Raw genomic sequence first — 9905 nt, 5'->3', positions numbered from 1 at the left:
CCCCCGCCCCGGCAGACAGCCCCCTTCCCTTGAAGCCCGCAGCTGAGCCTTATTTGTCTCATCTGGGCCTGCCAGCTTGGAACGTGTGCCTGCCCTGTGAGTGTTAATTGCCTCCATAAGTGCAGTCTCTGGGCCCCTGGCCTGCCACCTCTGCCCTCAGCTTGAGTCTGTCTTCTCTGGCAGGCACTCCTCAGATCCAGCCAGGGCAACTATGGGACCAAGCAAGCACAGCCAGAGCCGTCCCCTGTGCTTCCCCTCTGCTTCCCACTTCTCCCCTCCCCTCTCCCCTTCTTCCCTCCACTTGCCTCTACTTGCCTATAATGCTCAGGAGCCTGATCCTGCTTCTTTTCTGACTAAGAAATTAACTACCGTGAAGGAAAAAGAAAAGAAGGAGGAGGAGGAGAGGAGGAGGAGGAGAGGGGGAGGAGGAGGAGGAGGAGAGGAGGAGGAGGGGAGAAGGAGGAAGAGGAGGAAAGAAAAAAGGCTGGGGAAGGGGAAGGGAAGCAGGAGAAAGAAGAAATAATTTACTTACAACAACATCAGAATAATGGTTGTCCCAAATGTTTGTTAAGTATTTATTTACACCAAAGAACTTATAACAGAACTACTTTAGATCAAAGTAAACACACTCATGCATGCACACTTTTTTTCTTTTCCCAAATTTTTTTTTCGACTCCAGTTAGTTAACATACAGTGTAATATTAGTTTCAAGAGTAGAATTTAATGATTCATCTATTACATTAGAGCACCCAGTATTCATCACAAATGCCCTCCTTAATACCTATCACCTGCCCACTTTCCATCCAGTAGCCTTCAGTTTATTCTCTGTATATAAGAGTCTGTTTCTTGATTTCTTTCTCTTTTTTTATTCCCTCTGTGTTCATTTGTTTTGTTTCTTAAAGTCAACAAGTGGGTGAAATCATATGGTATTTGTTTTTCTCTTGACTATTTCTCTTCCCATAATACTTTCTGACTAAATCCACTTTGTTACAAATGGCAAGAATTTGTACTTTTTGATGGCTGAGTAATATTCCTCTGTGTGTGTGTGTGTGTGTGTGTGTGTGTGTGTGTGTACATATCTATACATACACATACATACTACATCTTGTTTATCTGACATCTGACATTTGGGCTTTTTCCATAAATTGGCTATTGTTGATAATGCCCCTATAAACGTTGGATGCATGTGTCACTTTGAATCAGTATTTTTTTTCCCTTGGGGTAAATACCTGGTAGTATAATTTCTGGGCCATAGAGTAGTTCTATTTTTAACTTTTAGAAGAACTTGGGGTGCCTGGGTGGCTGAGTAGGTTAAGCATCCAACTTTAGCTCAGGTCATTGTTTCATAGTTCTTAAGTTCGAGCCCCACACTGAGCTCTCTGCTGTCAGTGCACAGCCCGCTTTGGATCATCTGCCCCCGTCTCTGCCCCTCCCCTGCTTGCACTCTCTCTCAAAAATAAATAAACATTAAAAGAAGAAGGAGGAGGAGGAGGAACTCCATCCTGTTTTCCAGAGTGACTGTACCAGGTTGCAATCCCACCAATAGTGTAAAAGAGTTCCTTTTAGTCTACGTCCTTGCCAATACTTGTTGTTTCCTGTGCTGTTATTTTAGCCCTTCTCGCAGGTGTAAGGTGAGATCCCATTGTAGTTTTGATTTGTAGTGCCCTGATGATGAGTGATGTTGAGCTCTTCTCATGTGTCTGTTAGCCATCTCTAAGTCGTTTGGAAAAATATCTATTCGTGTCTTCTGCCCATTTTTTAACTGGATTATTTGATTTTGGGGGGGTATTGAGTTTAATAAGTTCTTTTTAGATCGGGGATACTAGTCCTTTATCAGACATGTCATTTTCAAATATATTCTCCCACTCTGTAGGTTGCCTTTTAGTTTTGTTGAGTGTTTTCTTTTGCTGTGCAGAAGCTTTTTATCTTGATGAAGTTCCAATAGTTGATATTTACTTTTGTTTACCTTGCCTCAGGGGACATATCTAGTAAGAAGTTACTACAAACTGTGTCAAAAAGGTTGCTGCCTGTGTTCTCTAGGATTGTGGTGGTTTCCTGTCTCACACATAGGTCTTTCAACCAGTTAGAATTTATTTTTGTGTATGGTGTAAGAAAGTGTTCTAGTTTCATTCTTCTGCATGTTGCTGTCCAATTTTCCCAGTACCATTTGTTGAAGAGACTTTTTTCATTGTATATTCTTTCCTGCTTTGATGAAGATTAGTTGACCATATAGTGGTGGGTCCATTTCTTCTTTTTTATTTTTTATTTTTTAATATTTATTTTTGAGGGAGGGAGAGAGTGCTAGTGGGGGAGGAGCAGAGAGAGAAGGGAGGGGGCACAAAATGGGAAGCAGGCTCCAGGCTTTGACCTGTCAGCACAGAGCCTGATGAGGGGCTAGAACTCATGAGCCATGAGATCATGACCTGAGCTGAAGTTGGATGCTTAGCCATCTGAGACATCCCGAAGCCCTGTTGTGGGTTCATTTCTAGGTTTTCTATCCTGTTTTATTGATGTATGTTTTTGTGCTAGCACCATACTGTTTTTTGATCACTACAGCTTTGCAATAAAGCTAGAAAGTCTGGAATTGTGATGCCTCCAGGTTTGCTTTTCTTTTTCAAGATTTTTAAGATTGGTTTGGCTATTTGGGGTCTTTTTCGGTTCCATACAAGTTGGATTGTTCTAAATCTGTGCAAATTGTTGGTGGTATTTTGATAGAGTTTGCTTTAAATGTGTAGAGTGCTTTGGGTAACAGACATTTTAATAGTATGTGTTCTTCCAATCCATGAGCATGGAATGTTTTCCCATTTGTTTGTGTTCTCTTCAATATCTTTCGTAAGTGTTCTATGATTTTCAGAGTACAGATTTTTTACCCCTTTGGTGGGTTTATTCCTAGGTATCTTATTATTTTTGGTGCAATTGTAAATGGAATCGATTCCTTGATTTCTCTTTCTGCTGATTTATTATTTGTGTACAGAAATGCAACAGATTTCTCTATGTTGATTTTGTATCTTATAATTTTGTTGAATTCATGTATTGGTCCTAGCAAATTTTTGGTGGAAACTTGGGTTTTCTACATAGAGTACCATGTTGTCTTCACATAGTGAAGGTTTGACCTCCTTGCTGGTTTGGATGCCTTTTATTTCTTTTTGTTGTCTGATCGCTGAAGGTAGGACTTACAGTACTATGTTAAATAACAATGGTGGAGTGTACATCCCTGTCTCATTCCTGACCATAGAAGGCAAGCTCTTGTTTTTTCCCCATTGAGGATGATATTAGCTGTGTGATTTCCCTGTATGGCCTTTATTATGTTGAAGTATGTTCCCTCTGTCCGTACTTTGTTGAGGGTTTTTATCATGAATTGAGGCTGTACTTTGCAAATGCTTTTTTTTTTTTTTTGCATCTATTGGAAGGATCATATGGATCATATCCATATGGTGAAGGATATGATGAAGGATAAAATTCTTATCCTTCATTTTATTAACGTTGTGTATCACATTGATTGATTTGCGAATGTTGAACCATGCTTCCAGCCCAGGAATAAATCCCACTTGATCACAATGAACGGTTCTTTTAATGTACTGTTGGATTCGATTTGCTAGTATTTTGTTGAGAAGTTTTGCATCCATGTTCATCAGATATATTGGTCTCTAGTTCTCTTTTTTAGCGGAGTCTTTGTTTTTGGAATCAGGGTAATGTTGGCCTCAATGAATTTGGAAGTTTCCTTACATTTCTATCTTTTGGAATAGTTTGGAACATATAGGTATTAACTCTTCTGTAAATGTTTGGTAGAATTCCCTTGTGAAACCATCTGGCCCTGGACTTTTGTTTGTTGGGAGATTTTTGATTGCTGGTTGCATTTCTTTACTGGTTATTGATCTGTTCAAATTTTCTATTTCCTACTGTTTCAATTTGGTATTTTATATGTTTCCAGAAATTTATCCATTTCTTCCAAGCTGTCCAGTTTGTTGGCCTATAATTTTTCATAATATTCTCTTATAGTTGCTTATATTTCTGTGGTGTTGGTTGTTATTTTTCCTCTCTCATTTGTGATTTTATTTATTTGGGTCTCTTTTCAAGTCTGGTTAGGGGATAATCAATTTTAGGGGTTTATTAACTTATGAATTTAAAGGTTTATTAATTTTTTCAAAGAATAAGTTTCTGGTTTCATTGATCTGTTTTTAGTTTCTAGTTTATTTGTTTGTTTGTTTCTATTCTAATGTTTATAATTTCCCTTCTCCTGCTGGCTTTAGATTTGCTTTTTGTTCTTTTTCTAGCTCCTTTAGGTGTAAGGTTAGGTTGCTTATTTGAGATTTTTCTTACTTCTTGAGGTAGGCCTATTTTTCTGTATACTTTCCTCTATGAGTGCTCTTGCTGTTTCCCCCAAATTTTGGACCCTTGCGTTATAATTTTCATCTGTTTTCATGTATTTTTAAAAAATTTCTTCTTTAATATCTTGGTTGACTCATTCATTTTTTAGCAGTATGTTGTTTAACCTGCATGTATTTGTGGTCTTTTCAAGTTTTTTTCTTATAGTTGACTTCAAGTTTCATAGCATTGTGTTCTGGAAATATGCATGGTATGTACTTGTTAAGTCTGATTTTTGACCTAGTTTGTGATATATGCTGGAGAATGTCCCATGTGCATTTGAAAAGAATGTGTATTCTGCTGTTTTAGGATGAAATGTTCTGAATATATCTGTTAAGCTCATCTGGTCCAGTGTGTCATTCAAGTCATTTTTTTTTCTTGTTCATTTTCTGCTTAGATGATCTGTCTATTGCTGTAAGTGGGGTGTTAAAATTCCCTACTATTATTGTATTGTTATCAGTGAATTCCTTTATGGTGGTCATTATTTTTTTTTTTATATTTTTGGTGCTCTGTTTTGGGGGAATAAATATTTGTAACAGATCTTCCTATTGGATAGTCCCCTTTATCTTGACATGGTGCCCTTTTGATCTCTTGTTATAGACTTTGGTTTAAAATCTAGTTTGTCTGACATAAGTATGGCCCCTCTGGCTGTCTTTTGATTTCCACCTGCATGATAAATATTTTTCCATCCTCTCTCTTTGAATATGCAAGTGTCTTTAGGTATAAAATAAGTCTCTAGGGGCGCCTGGGTGGCGCAGTCGGTTAAGCGTCCGACGTCAGCCAGGTCACGATCTCGCGGTCCGTGAGTTCGAGCCCCGCGTCAGGCTCTGGGCTGATGGCTCGGAGCCTGGAGCCTGTTTCCGATTCTGTGTCTCCCTCTCTCTCTGCCCCTCCCCCGTTCATGCTCTGTCTCTCTCTGTCCCCAAAATAAATGAAAAACGTTGAAAAAAAAAAAATAAGTCTCTAGTAGGCAGCATACAGATGGGTCTTTGTTTGTTTGTTTTTATCTATTATGACACCTAATGTCTTTGATACTTTATGTCTTTGGATTGGAGTATTTAGTTCATTTACATTCAAAGTAATTTTTGATACATATGTATTTTATGTCATTATTATTTATTTTGTCGTTGTGTCTGGAAATTTTTTCTGTTCCTTTCTAGTGTTTGTCAGTTATGGTATTTTTTCTCCCTCAAAGAATCACCTTTAATCTTTTTTACAGGGCTGATTTAGTGGTTATGGACACGTTTAGTTTTTGTTTGTTTGGGAGACTTTTTCTCTCTTTCTGTTCTGAATGATAATCTTGCTAGAAAGAGTATTCTTGGCTGCAGATTTTTCCCATTGGGTATGTTGAATATATCACATATAGCACCCTTTTGGCTTGACAAGTTTCTGTGGAGAGCTAGCCTTATGGGTCTTCTAAGTTAGAGACTTCCCTTGTCTTGCTGTTTTTGTGTTGTTGTTGTTGTTGTTGTTTATCACTATAGTTTGCAAACTTAACTACAATATGCCTTGGTGTTGGCCTGCTTTTGTTGGTTTTGATGGGTGTTCTCTGTGCCTCCTGGATTTTTATATCTATTTCCTTCCCCAGATTAGGGACATTTTCAGCTATTGTTTCCTCAAATAAACCTTCTACCCTCTTTCTCTTCTTGTAGGACTCCTATGATACAAATGTTATGGTGTTTCATGAAGTCACTGAACTCCTTAAGTGTACTCTCATGATCCATAATTATTCTTTCTCTTTTTTGTTCAGCTTCATTATTTTCCATTATTCTAGCTTATGTATCACCAATTTGTTCCTCTTTCATCCCTGTGGTAATTATATTCAGTCAGTTTTGAATCTCAGTTATTGCATTTTTCATTTCTGACTGTTTTTTTTAACTCTGTGGTGAGGGTCTCCCTGATGTCTGCTATGTTTTTCTCAAGCCCAGTGATTATCCTTGATTGTTGCTTTAAATTTTCCATCAGGCACATAACTTATATATGCTTTGATTAGATCTCTGGCTGTGACCTTTTCTTGTTCTTTCTTTTGGGATGCATTGCTCCATCTTAGCATTCTGTCTGAGCCTCTTCTTCTATGGATTAGAAAAGCCTGTTATGTTTTCTGCTCCAAAGAGCAACAGCGTATGAAGAAGAGGTCAGATATTGTCCAGGTTCTGGCACTTCAGGGAGTGCCTCTGCTGTGTTCTGTGTACACTCCGCTGCTGTGTTTTGACTACTCTAACTCTCAGACCAGTCATATGCAGAATCTCTCCTTGCCTGTAATGGGCAGTGTTTGCACCTTGGCCAGAGTGTGGCAAGTTTTAAGTAGGTGTGCTCTGGTCTGCTTGTTAAATGAGACCTGATGCTACTTCCACTAGAAATGAAGCCTTGCAGAACTCTCTGGTCAATAGATGTAGTGTATGAGCGTTTGTTATGATTTTCTGAGGTAGGGGCCCACTGCACTGTTCCTTAGGCCCACTTGCCCAAGAGAAGCAGTACCAGTAGAAGGCAGGGGGGCAGGACTTGTTGTAAGCAGTTTAGTCAACCAGTGTTGGTACTGTACTGTTTACGGAAGTTGGTTTCTACCAAGAGATGGGTGGGAAGTGGTGCCAGCCAGCTCCTTTGTCCCTGGAGAGGGGTCTCCATGCTTGCTGCTCTCAGGGAAGGAGTCTCAGAAGAGTGAATAATTATCCCTTGTGTGTCCCAGACATTTTTCAGATCACTGTTTTCATCCTGTCTGCCTCTGGGTTCCTTGGAGGCCTGGAGCAGCACTGTGTACTTTGGGCCAAACCTGCTGACTTCTAAAACTCAAAACTTTAGGGAACTGCTGTGGCAGGACCTGCAAAAGTCCTCTGGAGGAAGGTCTCACCGCACTGAGACTGATGAAGGTTTGACTGAAAATGGCAGTTGTGCCAGAGTGCAAAGGCATGGGATTTGGAGCAAAACAGGCTAAACAACCAGTGTCCAGGTTAGCTGCCCTGAGCAGGTGTTTCTGTGCCTATGCTGATGGGCAGGGGAGGGAAATGGCACCTGCAGCCTCTCTTATCGCTGGAGAATCATCTCTGAAAATGCCACCTCTCCAGGAATAGGGAACAGTCTCTCCCTGTGTGCCTTAAGTGATACTTAAGGATACTTATCTGCCTCAGGATTGCTTGCCTGTCTTCTTTCCAGGAGTAGGGCAGTACCCTCAGGGCTCTGTCCTAGAATCACACACCTACCTTTGACCCCCACTGGTTGCTAAAACTCACAAAAATCAGCTCCCGTCATTTTACCAGTCAGTGGCTTTAGGGAAGTATCCTCCTTTTGCATTCCCCTTTGCCTTCCATCGCCCCCCCCCCACCCACACACACACTCTTGCACACAATAAGTTTATGTCACAGCCTAGCAAAGATAAGACTCTGAGTAAAATTTCAAAATGTGTATTGAAATAGAAAATTCTGATCATATTGAGTTTGTATGAACTTATAATACAGATTATCTTTGTATTCATATCTTTAAAGAAGCAATTTAATACCATACTGTCTTGATGACGACCGCTTTGTAGTAAAGGCTAAAGTCTGGGATTGTGATGCTTCCCACTTTGGTTTTCTTTTTCAATATTATATACGGGGTCTTTGTGGTTCCATACAAATTTTAAGGTTGTTTGTTCTAGCTTTGAGAAGAATGCCAGTGCAATTTTGATTGGGATTGTATTGAATGTGTACATTGCTTTGCGTAGTACTGACATTTTAACAGTATTTATTCTTCTAATCCATGAGCATGGAATGCTTTTTCATTTCTTTGTGTCTTCAATTTCCTTCATAAGTTTTCTATAGTTTTCAGCATACAGACTTTTTGCCTCTTTGGTTAGGTTTGTTCCTACGTATTTTATGGTTCTTGGTGCAATTGTAAATGGGATCAATTTCTTGATCTCTCTTTCTGTGCTTCATTGTTGGTACATAGAAATGCAACTGATTTCTGTACATTGATTTTGTACCCTGCGACTTTACTGAATTCATGTATCAGTTCTGGCAGTCTTTGGTGGCATCTTTTGGGTTTTCCATATAGAATATCATGTCCTCAGCTAAAAGTGAAAGTTTGACTTCTTCTTTGCCAATTTTGATGCCTTTTATTTAATTTTGTTGTCTGATTGCTGATGTTAGAACTTCTAACACTATGTTAAACAACAGTGTTGAAAGTGGACATACCTGTCGTGTTCCTAATCTTAGGGGGAAAACTCTGTTTTTCCCATTGAGGATATTAGCTGTGGGCCTTTCATATATGGCTTTTATAATGTTTAGTTATGTTCCTTCTATCCCGACTTTCTGGAGGGTTTTTATTAAAAAAGGATGCTGTATTTTGTGAAATGCTTTTTCTTCATCTATTTACAGGATCAAATGGTTCTTATCCTTTTATTAATGTGATGTATCACACTGATTGATTTGTGAATATTGAACCAGTCCTTTAGCCTAGGAATGAATCCCTCTTGATCATGGTGGATAATTCTTTTAATACGCTATTGAATTTGATTTACTAGTATCTTATTGAGGATTTTTGCATCCATGTTCATCAGGGATGTTGGCCTGTAATTCTCCTTTGTTTAGGGTCTCTGTCTGGTTTGGGAATCAAGGTAATGTGGCTTCATAGAATGAGTCTGGAAGCTTTCCTTCCATTTCTATTTTTTGGAACAGATTGAGAAGGATAGGCATTAACTCTGCTTTAAATGTCTGGTAGAACTGCCCTGGGAAGCTATCTGACCAAGGACTCTTATTTGTTGGGAGAGTTTTGATAACTGATTCAAGTTCTTCACTAGTTATGGGTCTGTTAAAATCTATTTTGTTCTATTTGAGTTTTGGTAGTGTGTGGGTGTTGAGGAATTTGTCCATTTCTTCCAGATTGTCCAGTTTGTTGGCATATAATTTTTCATAGTATTCTCTGATAATTGTTTGTATTTCTGAGGGATTGGTTGTGATAAGTCCATTTTCATTTGTGATTTTATTTTTTTGGGTCCTCTCTATTTTCTTTTTGAGAAGTCTGGCTAGGGGTTTATCAATTTTGTTTATTAAAAAAAATGGTTTTAGTTTCATTGATCTGTTCTACTCTTTTTTTGAATTCTATATTGTGTATTTCTGCTCTGACATTTATTATTTCTATTCTTCTGCTGACCTTCAGGTTTATTTGCTGTTATGCTTCTAGTTCCCTTAGGTGTACTGTTAGATTTTGTATTTGGGATTTTTCTTATTTCTTGAGATAGGGCTGGATTGCACACAGACCAATGGAATACAATAGAGAACCCAGAATTGGACCCACAAATGTATGACCAACTAATCTTTGACAAAGCAGGAAAGAGTATCCAATGGGGGGAAAAACAGTCTAGCAAATGGTGCTGGGAGAACTGGACAGCAACATGCAGAAGGATGAAACTTGACCACTTTCTTACACCATACACAAAAATAAAATCAAAATGGATGAAAGACCTAAATGTGAGACAGGAAAAAATCAAAATCCTAGAGGAGAAAGCAGGCAACAACCTCTTTGACCTCAATCACAGCAATTTCTTGCTCTACACATATCCAAAGGCA

Source organism: Panthera uncia, chromosome B1 (assembly GCF_023721935.1).
Source record: "Panthera uncia isolate 11264 chromosome B1, Puncia_PCG_1.0, whole genome shotgun sequence".
In the NCBI taxonomy this organism is placed as follows: domain Eukaryota; kingdom Metazoa; phylum Chordata; class Mammalia; order Carnivora; family Felidae; genus Panthera; species Panthera uncia.
The sequence above is the reverse complement of the archived record's forward strand: the minus strand, read 5'-3'. Positions refer to the sequence as shown.